This window comes from Mus caroli, unplaced genomic scaffold, assembly GCF_978045245.1.
Source record: "Mus caroli unplaced genomic scaffold, Mus_caroli_1 scaffold_20, whole genome shotgun sequence".
Taxonomy (NCBI): Eukaryota; Metazoa; Chordata; class Mammalia; order Rodentia; family Muridae; genus Mus; species Mus caroli.
Window position 1 is genome coordinate 35,594,959 of NW_028227275.1, and position 14,750 is coordinate 35,609,708.

The window sequence follows — 14,750 nt, forward strand, 5'->3', positions numbered from 1 at the left end:
TGTTTTGCAATTAAAAACCTATTACGTTGTCAAATTTCTTATGACCCCCACCATTCAACCATCACATACACGGTCTAATAAGCTGTGACCTCGTTAGTAGATTAGAACTAATCATACCTGGTGCTTTTGGAACATACGGGGGAATCCTTACACATCCCACAGATACACAACATGGACAGCAAACCAAATGTTAGCTATGGATCCGAGTGCCACAGATTGCCAACGTTCAGATTACAAAGTTGTCCCAGTTAGGATTTCTATTGGCTGTGATGAAAGACCCTGACCAATGGCAACTTGCAGAAGAACGGTTTGTCAGACTGACACATTCAGAGTCATCGTCCATTGAGGGAAACCAAGGCAGGAACTCAAATAGGGCTGGAACCTGGAGGCCAGAGCTCGTGCTGAGGCCATGGAGGGATGCTGCTTTCTGGCTTGCTCTTTATACCTTGCTCAGCCTACCTTCTCGTAGAACCCAGGATTGCCAGCCCCAGGGGTAGCCCCACCCACCATTGGCTTGCTCCTCCCCCATTAATCACTAATTAAGAAAATGCCCTACAGGCTTGCCAGCAGCCAGAGCATATGGAGGGATTTTCACAATTGAAGCTCCCTCCTCTATGACGTCAGCTTATTATAGCTTCTGAGGATCTTCAATATATAGCCTTGTAGAACCAGAGCATGTTCAGAGAAACCTTGCTATGGTATGGGATATTCTTAAAGGATCCTGCCTCCGTCTGTGTTGGTAGAGGCTGTATCCTTTCCGTTCCAAGCTTCTGTGTTGTATACTGTATTACTGTCATTTTGGATTTTGTCTCTTTTCTTCCCCCAGCGCTATCTATGCCTTTAAATCTGGGGGGACAGTCACATTCTCATTCATTCTCTCCAAAGCTGTAGCTTCCTTCCGGTGACCCCACACACCACACATGCGCAGAGGCTATGGGGGGAGCTCAGAAGTGGTTGGCAAGTGGGATATTCTTGTTTCCTTTGGCTTGTTCACATGAGGAGAGAGGAAAGCACAGCTTTGAAAGGGAAATAGGGTTGAATTTGTTAAGTGGGCATGACAAGCTTTCTGTCCCAAGAGTCCAACAAGGAGGTGACCCTTTGGGGTGACTGACTCTTAGTTTCGCTCAGTGGTGAGAGTGCGGAATCCCCCGCACAAAATCAAGGCCAGGCTAACCTTTCAAAGCCTTTGTGCTATTAAAGACTATTTACCTGAGCTGGCAGGTGAAATTATGGCCCGGGGATGAAAACATGGAGGGCGGCAAACGGAAGAATTAGTGCCCTGTTCAAATTAGATTTGCCGTTCAAGCAGAGAAACCTTTGCCTGTTGGGGCTGCTGAGGGCACCTTCAGGGGTCTGCATCCAAGGACAAGGTTGAGAAGTGGCGAATTTTTACCATGTTTCAGCAAGGGCTCTTACCTACACCCATTTCCAAACCTGCCAAGCCAGAAGAGCCCAGGAAAGCAGGGGCTCAATGGGGCCACTGCTTTTCAAGTGTCTTCTTGGTTTTGTTTTTTTGTTTGTTTGTTTGTTTTCTGGTGTGGATCTGGTAATTATCTGCTTTGCCAGAAGACCTGCAGGTTTTCTTTTTCCTTCTGGGATGCTTTGGCTTTTTATTTTTATTTAATTTTATCTTATTATTTTATATGTAGGGGTCTTTTGCCTCCATGTATATCAGGGCACTACACACATGCCTACTGCCATGGAAGCCAAAACGAAGGGTCTTTGCTTCCTAAATAGCAAGGAAATGGGCAAGAATTACCAGCAAAAAAAAAAAAAAAGCAAAGCGTCTAAAAAACAGCTCTGTCACACTGCTTCCAGTGGCCTTTGAAGGGGGAATAATGGAATCGGTGACTGAGCGCTAAGGCACGCCGCATGCATGACTCATTAAACTGCCATTTTCAGCGCTTTGCCTTGCACTGTACAAATGATAGAATCCTATTACAATCTATGCTAAGTTTAGGCGCTTTTCTATCTGGAAAGCCTTGTGGTCCCAGCACTCACTGAGCTGTGAGCACAGACATCATCCGAAACCCACAGACAGTCATAATGGAGCTGAACCTGACAAGCCACTCGGGCGTGAGCCAGCAGCCCAAGACCCTTACGCCGGGATGCACAGTTAATTAGTACTCTTTTATTTATTATCTTTTCTCCCTCATTGGATACAGCTGACTTGCTACTTCCTGTGATGAGACCCGGGGCGACGGGTGGGAAGGAATAATTTTTAAATTATGAAGCAATTTCTTTGTTACAAATCTGAGCTCAGATGTAAATGCTAGTCATTGCTTTATACTAGGGCAGCACCCTTTGAACTTAAAAAGACGTGCTTTTCTCTCCTTCAGCTGGGGTGAGCAGGTCAGACCTAGCTAATCTTTGGCAGTCTCTGGTGGCTTTCTCGCTCTTCCTAAGGAAGCAGCCTACCTGCCCAGTGACTTCCCATGACCCGGAGTTTTCTCTTAAAACCTTCCCGATATTAGTAAACCCCACAGCCTGCTCCACTCTCCCAACTGACAGGTTTGCTCATCTGCTTATCCAGCCTTTCACCTGGGTCTCATCCAAAGAGTTAAGGATTATCTTTTTCGCTGTCTGTGGGTTTGAGTAGAGCTGGGCTGAATGAGTCAACAGGCTTGGATTTCAGAGCCACCAGGAAGTCATTTTTGATTCCTGCTTATTCAACAGCTCCTTCCCTTGTGCAGACATTGAAAAAAAAAAGTCACTCTTGGGAATTCCGTCTTTTGTCTTTGTTCCTGGTGAGGCACATTACATTTGTGGCCAGCAAAGCACTGTCAACTTCTGCAGGAGGACCTGAGTCACTCCATGGGATCCTGTCCTGGGAAGATGTTGGATGAGCACAGCGGGGGTGGGGGGGGGAGGGGGGAGGGAGAAGCTGTAGGGGAGGGGTTCAGGCTGGAATGAACACATCCAGAAGTACTGCTGATGTTCCATCCACTGGAGGCAGTGTTGACACACTGGAGAAAGGACTGGCCAGCGTGCAAACACGCACATGTCTGAAGATGCCTCTTGATTAAAAAGCGAGCTACGAAAGCAATTGATCTTCTTGTGGGAAACCTCTTCGAATACGTAAAAATGAAAATCAAATTCTAATCCTATGGTTCAGAAATATCTAACACTTTTCTCATGGAGATTGCTCATGGTTGCATAATAGCAGATCCCTTATCTAAACCAGGATCGGTTTTTGTTGATAGGAATGACATGGTAACGATTGGTAATCCCAGCTACTTCAGAAGCTGAGGCAGGAGGATGGTAAATTCAAGGTCTGCCTGGGCTATATAATGACATCAAGGCCAACATGGACAACTTAGGGAGACCCTGTTGTAAAATAAAAATAAAAATAAAAATAAACTGGTAATAAAGACAAGGAGATAGAGTTGTGTGGTAGAAGTTTCACTTAGCATTTGCAAGGCCTTAGGTTCAGCTCCTAGTACCAGATAATGAGGGAGAGAAGGAAGGAAGGGAGGAAAGAAGGAAGGAAGGAAGGAATAAATGGGAAAGGAAGGAAGGAAGGAAGGAAAAGAAAAAGGAGAAGAGCAATAACACTAGCTGACATTTACAATGCCTTCTAGGTCTCCTAAGTGCCTGCCGTTAACTCCTTGGGTCTTTATGGCAGCCTATAAGAGGCACGGGTACTATTCTCATTTTAGTGGTTGGAACGAAGTAGGAACTTGTCCAAAGCCGCAGCCAGTAAAGACTGGATTCAGAGGGTGAGTTCTTAACACTTCTGATCATTTCTCGGGCTGTATTGCCAAGATTCCATCTCTGGGGCCAGGGTTCCATAGCCTACGCAAGGCAACGAACTCGGGTGTTCTTGGCTTTTCTGGCACTCAAAACAAAGCACCTGTCTGGGCAGGAGCATTTTTGTCTCCCATTGCTGACTGAGCTAGCAGCTGAAGAGTCCATCGGGGGCAACAGGCTCGTCCATACACAGGAGCCTGAAATCCTTGATTCACAGTCGTGACTTTTTGTTTTTTGTTTTTGTTTTTCGAGACAGGGTTTCTCTGTGTAGCCCTGGCTGTCCTGGAACTCACTCTGTAGACCAGGCTGGCCTCAAACTCAGAAATTCACCTGCCTCTGTCTCCCGAGTGCTAGGATTAAAGGCATGAGCCACCATGCCCAGCTTACAGTCTCGACATTTAAGAGGTATGTAGACATGATTTCCTCTAAAGAATGTGTTGGTAAGAGATTAGAGCTCTGTGCACATTTTATCACTTGAAACCATCCATGAACATCTATTCCTGAAAAAAAAAAAAAATGAACGGAAAACTGCTAGTGTTTGACTGTGCTGTTTACCAAAACTCAGGTTGAAGTTTGGTTTGGAAGGGCAGTGGGGCTTTTAAGAGGTAACTAGGTCTTTGGGGGCTTCACCCTCAGAAATGCATTTATGTAGTGATGATACTTTTTAAGGCCTTCTGGTGCCTCTCGCACTAACTCTGTCCCACTCACGGGCCTTCGGGTGATACTTCACACACAACCAGGCAGCGAAGCGACACAAGGCTCTTGACAGCTGCAGCTACCCCATCTGGAACTTTTCAGTCTTTCAAACCGTAAGCCAGGCTCTTTTTCTTCCTAGTTAAGCATCTTTGGATATTGCTTTAGCAATGCAACTCAGACTGTGGTGGTTTGAATGAGATACCCCCTAGTAAGTTGTGGGCATTTGAACACTTCTTGGTGACTGTTTGGGAAGGCTTAAAAGGAATGAATGGCCTTGTTAAGGTAGGGGTGTCACTGAGGCCAGCTTAAGGTTTCAGAAAACTCCCCACCATTCCCAGGGTGCTTTCTGCTTCTTGCTTGTGGAATTGGTTGAGAGAGGCAGTTGCTCCAACACCATGCCTGCCTGTTTGCTGCCATGCTCCCAGCCATAAGCCTTTCCTTCTAGAAGTGGCCATGATCGTCGTGTTTTAGCACAACAATGAAAAATAATTAATTCATAGACCAAAGGGTAACCGATAGCGACATTACAGACGTCTAGTATACTCAAGAGTACAAAATCTTAAAATATGTAAAGAGAAACTCTTGTTTACATATGGGGGAAAGAGAGCAAAAAACAAAACAAAACAAAACAAAACCAAAAAAACCAAAAAACAGAACCTCAGAGAATATAGAACAGCACCAACTGGCCTGGTATTGGGAGACTGGAAACCTAATCCCCCCGCCCCCTGTATTTTCTGGGTGTTTAGCATTATACAGTTGTATAACTAACTTCTCTACACTATTGCCACATGTACATGCAGATGAAGAGAGCTTGAAGTCATAGTAAAAGAAAGCAGATTTACCCCTCTGTGCTCTTTGACTGTGGACACAATGTGACCCGCTCCTGCTGGCCTGCTCCCCCTCCTGTTGCCGTGCCTCAGTTTGATGGATGGTACCCTCAAACCTCAATGGACCCTAGATAAGGAAGATCCATAATTATGTCAGCAACTCAGGGAGCGGGCTCAGAAGTTGTTGGTTGCTGGCCTATCCAGGCGAGTTGATCCAACGAGACAGACTGTCACGAAGGAACACTGTGACGGCCCAGCCACAACCTCCAGCCTCCACAACTTACGCTTCTAAAGGAAGTGCATGGCCTCTGAGCTCAGCTCTAGCAAAGGTCCAACAGGAGAGCAAGAGAGGTGAACCCTCAGGATACAGGAGTGGCAACTGCTAGCGCAGCATAGGCGCTGTATCTTCTCTAATGTCTGTATTATATGTCTTTAAAGCTTTCCCCTATTTCTTATCATATAAAACCCTTTAATTCACCTACTTTATAAAAGTTATAACTGATTTAATATCAGTTACAAGGGACAATAGTTTTGGGTCATTTTCATTCATTTTTATCTTGCATGCTTAGACTTTGTAAACAAGTCCTGAACTGCAAAAAGAACCCCATGGTTACTGGACTGCAGATCTGAGATGGGAAAGACTTTTGTCTTAAAAATATTTGTATAAGCCGGGCGTGGTGGCGCACGCCTTTAATCCCAGCACTCGGGAGGCAGAGGCAGGCGGATTTCTGAGTTCGAGGCCAGCCTGGTCTACAAAGTGAGTTCCAGGACAGCCAGGGCTATACAGAGAAACCCTGTCTCGAAAAAACCAAAAAAAAAAAAAAAAAAAAAAAAAAATTTGTATAATTTAGTTGTCAAAGGCTGAAAACTTCAGTATGAGCTGGAAAGAAGGAAGGCGCTAGAAAGAAGGGAATTCATAAATACTGCTGTGCATCACGCGGCCCGCCAGGCGGACCCAGGTCCACATCTCCACCTAATGAGACCAACAGAGAAGGCTTATCTCTCCTAGGGCTAAAGACCCTTTCCTCCTTGTAGGGAAAGCCTCGAGTACTGCTCATTTGTCCACGCTTCCTCCTCTGTTCCTCTTTGATCACATTATTTGAAGACTTAAAGTCCATTAGTGCGGAGGGCACCTCTAGGCAAAATTGCTGCCCGTCCTCTCCTATAGATTCCCCACATAGCAGCGATGCAGCATCGCAGGCATTGGGCATGGTGGGCGCAGGGCTCCAGAGCAAACTGTGAGTGATCCCCTGGGTGTGTCTAGTGAATCCCATCATCCACCACGCCTACCCTGCCTCCTCTTCCTTGTTGTTAGAACCGCTCTTGGGCTTTTTAAGCCTTAAAGGAGCTTTGCCACAACAGATATTGAAGTGACTGGTATTAGCTTAGGACCCCAAGGACCACAGAGGGACAGAGGGCAGGGAACGAGAGAGGCAGTCAGGAGACAGAGCATGAGGCGGAAGGGGAAAAGGACAAGGAGGAGGGGACAGCCATGTTTTCCTCAAAGGACTGCGTCTGGATAGAGAGGAGACAGATGTGGCCCATAGGCAAATGCCAGTTTATAAAGGGAAAGGGGCAAACCCCAAGTTAGGATGACATGTTGGGTTTTAATTGGGCATGTTCACTAGGTGAGTCGGAGGGGGGCTTTTAATTGCTGGACTTCATTACTTAGGTAGCTGGGCCTTGGTAGTCAGCCTTAGCGGGAGGAAGTCTATAAGGGAATAGACTTTGGTAACTAGGTCTTAGCAAGGCTGAGGGAGAAGGGAGGAGAAGGGCAAGGCCTGTCAGAGCCATGTTTGTCGTGCTCGGGCTAGCTAGAGTTCCATCCTTATATCACTTAGCTTGGGAAACAAGTAGGCTGTTCCCTGGTTGAAATAATTAGTCATTCCAACTTGATGGTCTTGAAATAACGGTTTGGACTTTTATAAAAAGAAAGTTTCATAAAATGCTCAGGGAAAGGGAAATAGATTGTACTTATAATGTATTTAGCGGAGGAAATGTGAGGTAAATTCCTACTATAGCAGAAAGCGGAGGGGGGCGGGGCGGGGGACCCAGGTGTCAGGAAGCAGGACTTCATTCTCACTCGGGAGGCAGAGGCAGGCAAATCTCTATCTTTAAAGCCAGCCTGGTATATATTGTAAATTCTAGGCCAGCCAATTCTACATAGTAAAGTCCTGTCTCAACGTCTTCCCTCTATTGCCCACGGAAGGAAGGAAGGGAGGAAGGGAGGAAGAAAGGGAGGGAGGGAGGGAGGAAGGAAGGAAGGAAGGAAGGAAGGAAGGAAGGGAGGGAAGAAGGGAGGGAGGGAGGGAGAGAGGGAGAGAGGCACAGAGGGAAGGAGGGAGGAAGGGAGGAAGGAAGGAAGGAAGGAAGGAAGGAAGGAAGGAAGGAAGGAAGGAAGGAAGGCAGGAAGGCAGGCAGGCAGGCAGGCAGGCAGGCAGGCACCCACCTCCACTCACCCACAGAAGGAATCAATCAATCCTTACGTCTTTAAAGAGAGTTCATGATACCTGGGGTTTGGAACACCAGGATCCCGGAGGTTTTAACTGTGAGAACTTGATTTCTCTGTTCATTCGGGGGGTTCCATCCCAGACCCCACGTGAGGATCACGGGGTGAGCTTGTGTATATCACCAATGAGCCAGCCCCACAGAGGGAGGGTGGGGCCTGGAACTGCTTCCTCAGAGATTCCCATGTTTGTAGGAGGTTGAAACGACTGGGCTAGCCTGAGCTAGGGGATGGGAGGGTTCTATCCCCTCTTAGTGAGCAGGGATCCCATTCTTGACCCGGGCCAGCAGTGATAATTATCAAATCAGTAAATCAGTAGTTTTTCAAACCGCTCTTGGAGAAAGCAAGGTTTTAGGACCACTGGACCAAGTCTCCTGCCCCCTGGCTTTGAAAAGTGGTTGCTCTTTGCTTATAATAGCTGCTTTCCATGGGGATTTCCCTGGCATTTGGGTGTAAAGAGTATGCATTTTTAAAGCTGTCCAAATATCCATTTGTGCGGCAGACCATAACTCCTCTCCATAGGCTGCTATGCTTTATCAAGTAAATGATACACATCTAAAAACCTATCTGGAGAGACATTTACCTGAGGGACTGTTATTTGTGTGTTTGTACATGCGTGCATGTGTGTGTGCGTGTGTGTGAGTGTGAATGTGTATGCATGTGCCCTATAGTCCCATGGCACAATGGCTAAATAAATCTTCTAACCCTGATTTTAAATAGCACCTAGCAAGATGTCATTCTGTTGCTTTTACACACTGTGAAGCACCATAGTGTAAGACGGGCTCATCTAGCTGTTCTTATTATGAATTTCACATCTTATTTCATTTATTTATTCCAGTATGAATTTCACATGCTTTACACAAAGGAAAAAAATTTTAGGGCCCAGAGAGATAGCTCAATGAATAAAGGGCACACAAGCTTGCCAGCATGAGTTCCATCCCTGAAAGGAGAGAATTGATTCCCTCAAGTTGTCCTCTGACCTCTACAAGCATGCTGTGGCATATGCACACACACACACACACACACAAATAATAAATATTTATTTATTCTCTAAATAAATAAATATTTTTTAAAATAAGGAAAAGGGGATCAAATCTTACAGTACTGAGTGTGATGCAGGAATAGGGCACCCATTTCTCCCCCATTTTAATGTTGGGGCTTGAGCTCTGTCTGTCCTAGCAAGATACCTCACCACTAGCTACACCCCTGCCCCTGGTTTTCCCTCTTACTGGTTGTCTCAGTCACTGTTCTATTGCTTTGAAGAGACACCACCACCAAGGCAGCTCTTATAAAAGAAAGCATTTCATTGGGGCTGGCTCAGAGGTTTAGTCCATTATCCTCACAGTAGAAAGCATGGCATTAGGCAGGCAGGTGTGTGTGCTGGAGAAGTAGCTGAGAGCCACACCTGATCCACGAGCAGGGAGAGAGAGAGATCCACACTGAGCCTACTGTGAGGTATTTGAAATCTCCAAGTCCACCCACAGTGACATACTTCCTCCAACAAGGCCACACCCACTCCAACAAGGCCACACCCACTCCAACAAGTCCACACCCACTCCAACAAGTCCACACCCACTAATCCTTCTTAAATAATGCTACTCCTTGGTGATTAAACATCCAAATATATCGGCCTATGGGGCCATTTTTGTTCAAACCACCACACTGTTTTTTTTTGTTTTTTTTGTTTTTTTTTTTTTAATTCTTATTCACTTTTCCTTCTGTGAAGCTGGGTCAGTATGGAATTCAAGACACTTGTCCTTTAAAGTGCATAGCCTCTACCCCACCCCAACTCTTTCTGTCAAGATTCCTGACATGCTTTTTGGAGCAGGTAGAGAATGAATGGGGGGGGGGGGTACTTGGGTATGAGAACGACATCTGGGAGATAAGGAGGGAGTACTCATGAGTTATGGAACTTCACTAGGACATGGAGTCAGTGACAGAGCATCCTCACGTGTCCCTGTGGAGAAGAAGAAGAGGGACAATACTGAGTAGTTATTCAAGTTATAGTCAACTATTCCTACAAGTTCCAGCTGGGAGCAGCAGGCTCTTTGTAAATGTGTCTTTGTAGAAAGCCACTCTGATAATCCCATGCTTTCCCGGGACTGGTTGTAAGGTGTGTCAAGGTACTTGTTACCAATGGCAGAGGCTGATTTCCTTACAGCATCTGCCTGTCTTCAAGTCTAAGCAGGTCGAGGTGATGCTCAGTGAGTTCAGCTGACTGTCATCTGAGACCCGGCCTCAGCCTGACAAAGGCCCACTTCCTAGTTCAGCTCAGTCATCATCTGCCTAAGGAGAGGTGACCCAGGGCTAAGAAATGCCTCCGTGGTTAAGAGTCCTTACTGCTTTTGTAGAGGACGCAGGTCTGGTTCCCTGCACCATGGCAACGCAAACACCTCTAACTCGTTTCATGAGATATGATGCCCCCTTCTGGCCTCTATGAGTACTGCAAGAACATAGTACACAGACATGCATGCAGACTCAACATCCATACACGTAAAGTAAAATAAAAATTAAAAGAAAGAATCTCTAAAACAGATAAACAAAGGAATCACATATAGCTAATATGAACTAAGTTCCAGGGCTAGACCCCTTATGCCTATACTTTAAGTTGGCCCATCTGCTTGCCTGTCTTTTCTTTTAAAGAATGAGAGAGAGAGAAACAGAGAGAGACAGAGAGAGACAGAGAGAGACAGAGAGAGAGAGACAGAGAGAGAGACAGAGAGAGACAGAGAGAGACAGAGAGAGAGAGACAGAGATAGAGACAGAAAGAGACAGAGAGAGACAGAGAGAGACAGAGAGAGACAGAGAGAGAGACAGAGATAGAGACAGAAAGAGACAGAGAGAGACAGAGAGAGAGAGAGCACCAACCAAACAACTAACTAAGCAAACAAACAAAACAAGAAAGAAACAGATTTTTTCCGTCCAGTGTTTTTCCAGAAGGTAAATTGTGTTTAATAAGGCATGCGAATTGCATTGAGACAGCCCCGGCCTGGTGCTGTAGTTTGGTGATAGAAGATGTGCTGAGCAGGTGGTAATCGCCAGCCCCCAACATGTATGCATACATTTTTTTGTTTTAAAAAATAAGACAAACGAAACAAAACAAGACAAAACCCTTACCTCGAATACGCAGAGAAGTGTCATTAAGGGTAAAGAACAGATTAGATAATAGCCCTTGCCTGTGGGGTCGTGTGTAGACACCTTCCATCCAGACCATCTGCCCTGGCTGTGTGCTGAAGTGGAAGGAGACCTCAACAATCATGCAGAGAATGTGAGATTGGCTTCGAGCCGATCATCCCGGAAATAACCATCTGGGAGTCTATCCTCACCAGGATTTGGTTTCCTCCTGGGAATACAAATGAGACTTTGGGAGCTGGAGAGATAGCTGGGCAGTGAAGAGAATATACTTCTCTTGCAGAGAACCGAGTTCAGTTCCCAGCACCTATCTTAGAGTCTCACAACTGCCCGTAACTCCAGCTCCAGGTGAGCCAATGTCTGTGAACTCTGCAGGCACTTGCTCTCATGTATATACACCACACACACACACACACACACACACACACACACACACACACACACAATTTAAAATAATAAAAATAAATCTTTAAGGGGCTGGAGAGGTGGCTCTGAGGTTAAGAGCACTGGCTGCTCTTCCAGAGGTCCTGAGTTCAATTCCCAGCAACCACATGGTGTGGCTCACAACCATCTGTAATGAGATCTGATGCCCTCTTCTGGTGTGTCTGAAGACAGCTACAGTGTACTCACATATATAAAATAAATAAAATCTTAAAAAAAAAAAAGTGCCCGCTTCGGCAGCACATACACTAAAATTGGAACGATACAGAGATTAGCATGGCCCCTGTCAAAGGATGATACACAAATTCATGATGTGTTCTATATTTTTTTTAAAATGAGACTTGCATCAGTTGATTCTTTGGGGTTTGCTTGTTTGTTTGTTTTGCTTTGGTTTTTGTTGTTGTTTTTAAGGCAGTTTCTCTGTGTTGTCTTGGGTATTCTCAAACTCTATATAGACCAGGTTGTCATTGAGCTCAGGGATCCACCTGCCTCTGGCTCTCTTGTACTGGGATTAAAGGTATATGCCACCGTGCCCGGCTACAATTCTTCAGAGCTAGATGGATAATAAGTAACTTATACCACTGACCTCTCCAGAACTTCAAAGCCCATAGTCCCAAGGTCTTCTGAGACCTCACTTGGGATTTCAGATGGACTCTCCTATCCACCCATAGCCTGTTGCCATGGCACCTTAGCTCTGGGCCATCTGTGGTGTAGTGAATGCCCCCAGAACATCAAACACAATCTGAGGACCAAGTCCTCTCAGATAGCCAGACTAGGTCTGGCCCAAATCCAGTTGGGCCAGCTTCTCATTTTTGTGAATTTCGTGCTGGGAGTCTAAGAGCATCTTAAAATCAGCTCCATTTGGGCAGGCACCACCTGCCTCTCACCTGCCTGAGCACTTCAGAGGAGTAGACCTTGGTACTGGGAAGGACGCTAAAGTGGCTGCCCCCTGGTCCCACATCTGCTTTTGCTCGCTTCCACCGTCCTAAGCACTCACTGGCTCATACTTTTACAAATACTTTATGATATTTAATATTTACAATGCAGCCATTGGCTGTAGAGAGAACATCTTGTGTGTTGTATGGATGTGTCACCTGTCAATTAAAAATCCTATGGCCTAAGGCTTAGGCAGGAAGTAGTGGTGAGACCTCCAGGAGACAGAAAGGATGCTGGGATAGGTCAGGAAGATGTGAAGAGACAAATGGACACATAGTACCTGAGCACGGGGGTCTTAGTCAGGGTTTCTGTTCTTGCACAAACATCATGACCAAGAAGCAAGTTGGGAAGGAAAGGGTTTATTCAGCTTACACCTCCACATTGCTGTTCATCACCAAAGGAAGTCAGGACAAGACCTCACACAGGCAGGAGCTGATGCAGAGCTCATGGAGGGGTGTTGCTTACTGGCTTGCTTCCCCTGGCTTGCTCAGCCTGCTTTCTTTTTCTCTTTTCTTTTCTTTTCTTTTCTTTTCTTTTCTTTTCTTTTCTTTTCTTTTCTTTTCTTTCTTTCTTTCTTTCTTTATTTTTTTTTTTTTTGAGACAGGGTTTCTCTGTGTAGCCCTGGCTGTCCTGGAACTCACTTTGTAGACCAGGCTGGCCTTGAACTCAGAAATCCACCTGCCTCTGCCTCCCAAGTGCTGGGATTAAAGGCATGCGCCACCACGACCAGCTCAGCCTGCTTTCTTATCAAACCCAGGACCACCAACCCAGGGATGGCACCACCCACAATGGGCTGGGCCCTCCCCCTTGATCACTAATTGAGAAATTACAGTTGGATCTCATGGAGGCATTTCCTCAACTGAGGCTCCTTTCTCTGTGATAACTCCAGCTTGTGTCAAGTTGACACATAAAACCAACCAGGGCAACAGGTAACCAGCCATGTGGCAGTATGTAGGTTAAAATAATTAGGTCATTTTAGTTATGATCTAGTCAGAGAAGAGCCTAGCGATATGGTCAAGGTATTTGTAAACGTATCTTGAGTCCAAATCTTATTACTGGAAGCATGCGGGGCTGGGAGGCAGAACCAGGCCTAACTTCTACAGTCAGCTTTCTTTTTGTGTGTGTATGTACGCATGCTCATTGGTGTTCATGCGTGCATGTGTGCATATGTGTACGGGAAGCCAGAGGACAACCTAGGTTATTCCTCAGCTTTTATCCATTTGTTTTATGAGATAAGGCTGCACATTGGCCTGGAACTCATCAATTAAGATAGGCTGGCTGGCCGCTGGACTCCAGTGGCTCCTTTGTCTCTGCCCCACAGTGTTGGAACTACATGCCAACACTCTACCTGGCATTTAGAATGTGAGGTCTGGGATCAAACTTAGGTCCCCACGCTTGCAGTGCAAGCCCTTCAGTGATGTAGCTCTCTCCCCATTTGGCTTTCTTCAAGTGCAACAGTCACAGTCCCCGTTCAACAAGTGTAGAAGCTAAAGCTTAACCGTTATGCCCTTGCTCCAAGTCTGGGGTGGAAAGTGTGGCAAACGTGGTCATTCTGTCCAGTCCAAGAGCCCATGCTCTCTCCCAGCATCATGGTGGCACTTGTTCTTCAGGACATTCCTGGGCTCTCTGAATGATGAGGTGGTAGCCATGAAAGAGATGGGGGAGAGAGGATTCCATTCTTGGAAGTGTAATATGGAAGAGGCTGCAGTATCTTTTGTGGACACTAGGTGGCAGAAGACCACTGGACTCCACAGGTCCAGCTCTGCCAGATAGCTAGCTGGCCTGTGGTCTTGCTTCCTGCGAGCTGTACTTGTTAGGTCTGGCTATAAATCTTTAACTCTAGTCACCCAACTTTTAAAGGTTTCTCACTTTACTTGTGTCACCAAATACATGACAGAAACGACTTAAGGAACAAAGATTCATTTTGGCTCAGAGTTTGAGGGCACAGTTTACCATGGCAGAGAATCTGTGGCAACGTGTGCGGTGTCAGGAGCGGGAGTCTGGGACTCCTTACATCTTGGTGGACTTGGAAGCAGGGTGTTTGAGTCTGTTACCAGGCTATATCATAAGGCTGTCCTCTAGTGGCCAGCTTGTCCCTGAGGCTTCACCCCGGAAGGGGTTCCAACTTCCCAGAACAGCGCCACCCTGGGGCCAAGTGCCCAAGCACACCAGCCTGTGGGAGACTTTCATAGTCAAACCATAATATTAGGACGACAGGGCACAAAAGAGGGATTAAAAGCTGAAAAGCTGCCATGAAAGGAGAAAAGACCCGTGATACATTGTCAATACAGCAAAAGGCAAAAATTCCACTTAAATCCCTCTTTAAAAAAAAAGAGCTCAAAATTAAATCTTTGCTGTAGTTCACTTATAGACATTTAATGATAAATGTCATTTAATTCTGACCTCCCCCTCTTTTTCGTTTTTAAATAAACAAGGGCTGCTTCAGTTCTCTTCCTTCATTT

General features: G+C 45.9%; 1 non-coding gene across 1 annotated transcript; it reads left to right on the forward strand.

Moving 5' to 3' along the window:
- Positions 1 to 11,576: 11,576 nt before the first annotated feature.
- On the forward strand, positions 11,577 to 11,680 carry LOC115030026 (U6 spliceosomal RNA). Its single transcript, XR_003835619.1, has one exon. It is a non-coding gene; the product is annotated as a U6 spliceosomal RNA (small nuclear RNA).
- Positions 11,681 to 14,750: the final 3,070 nt, after the last annotated feature.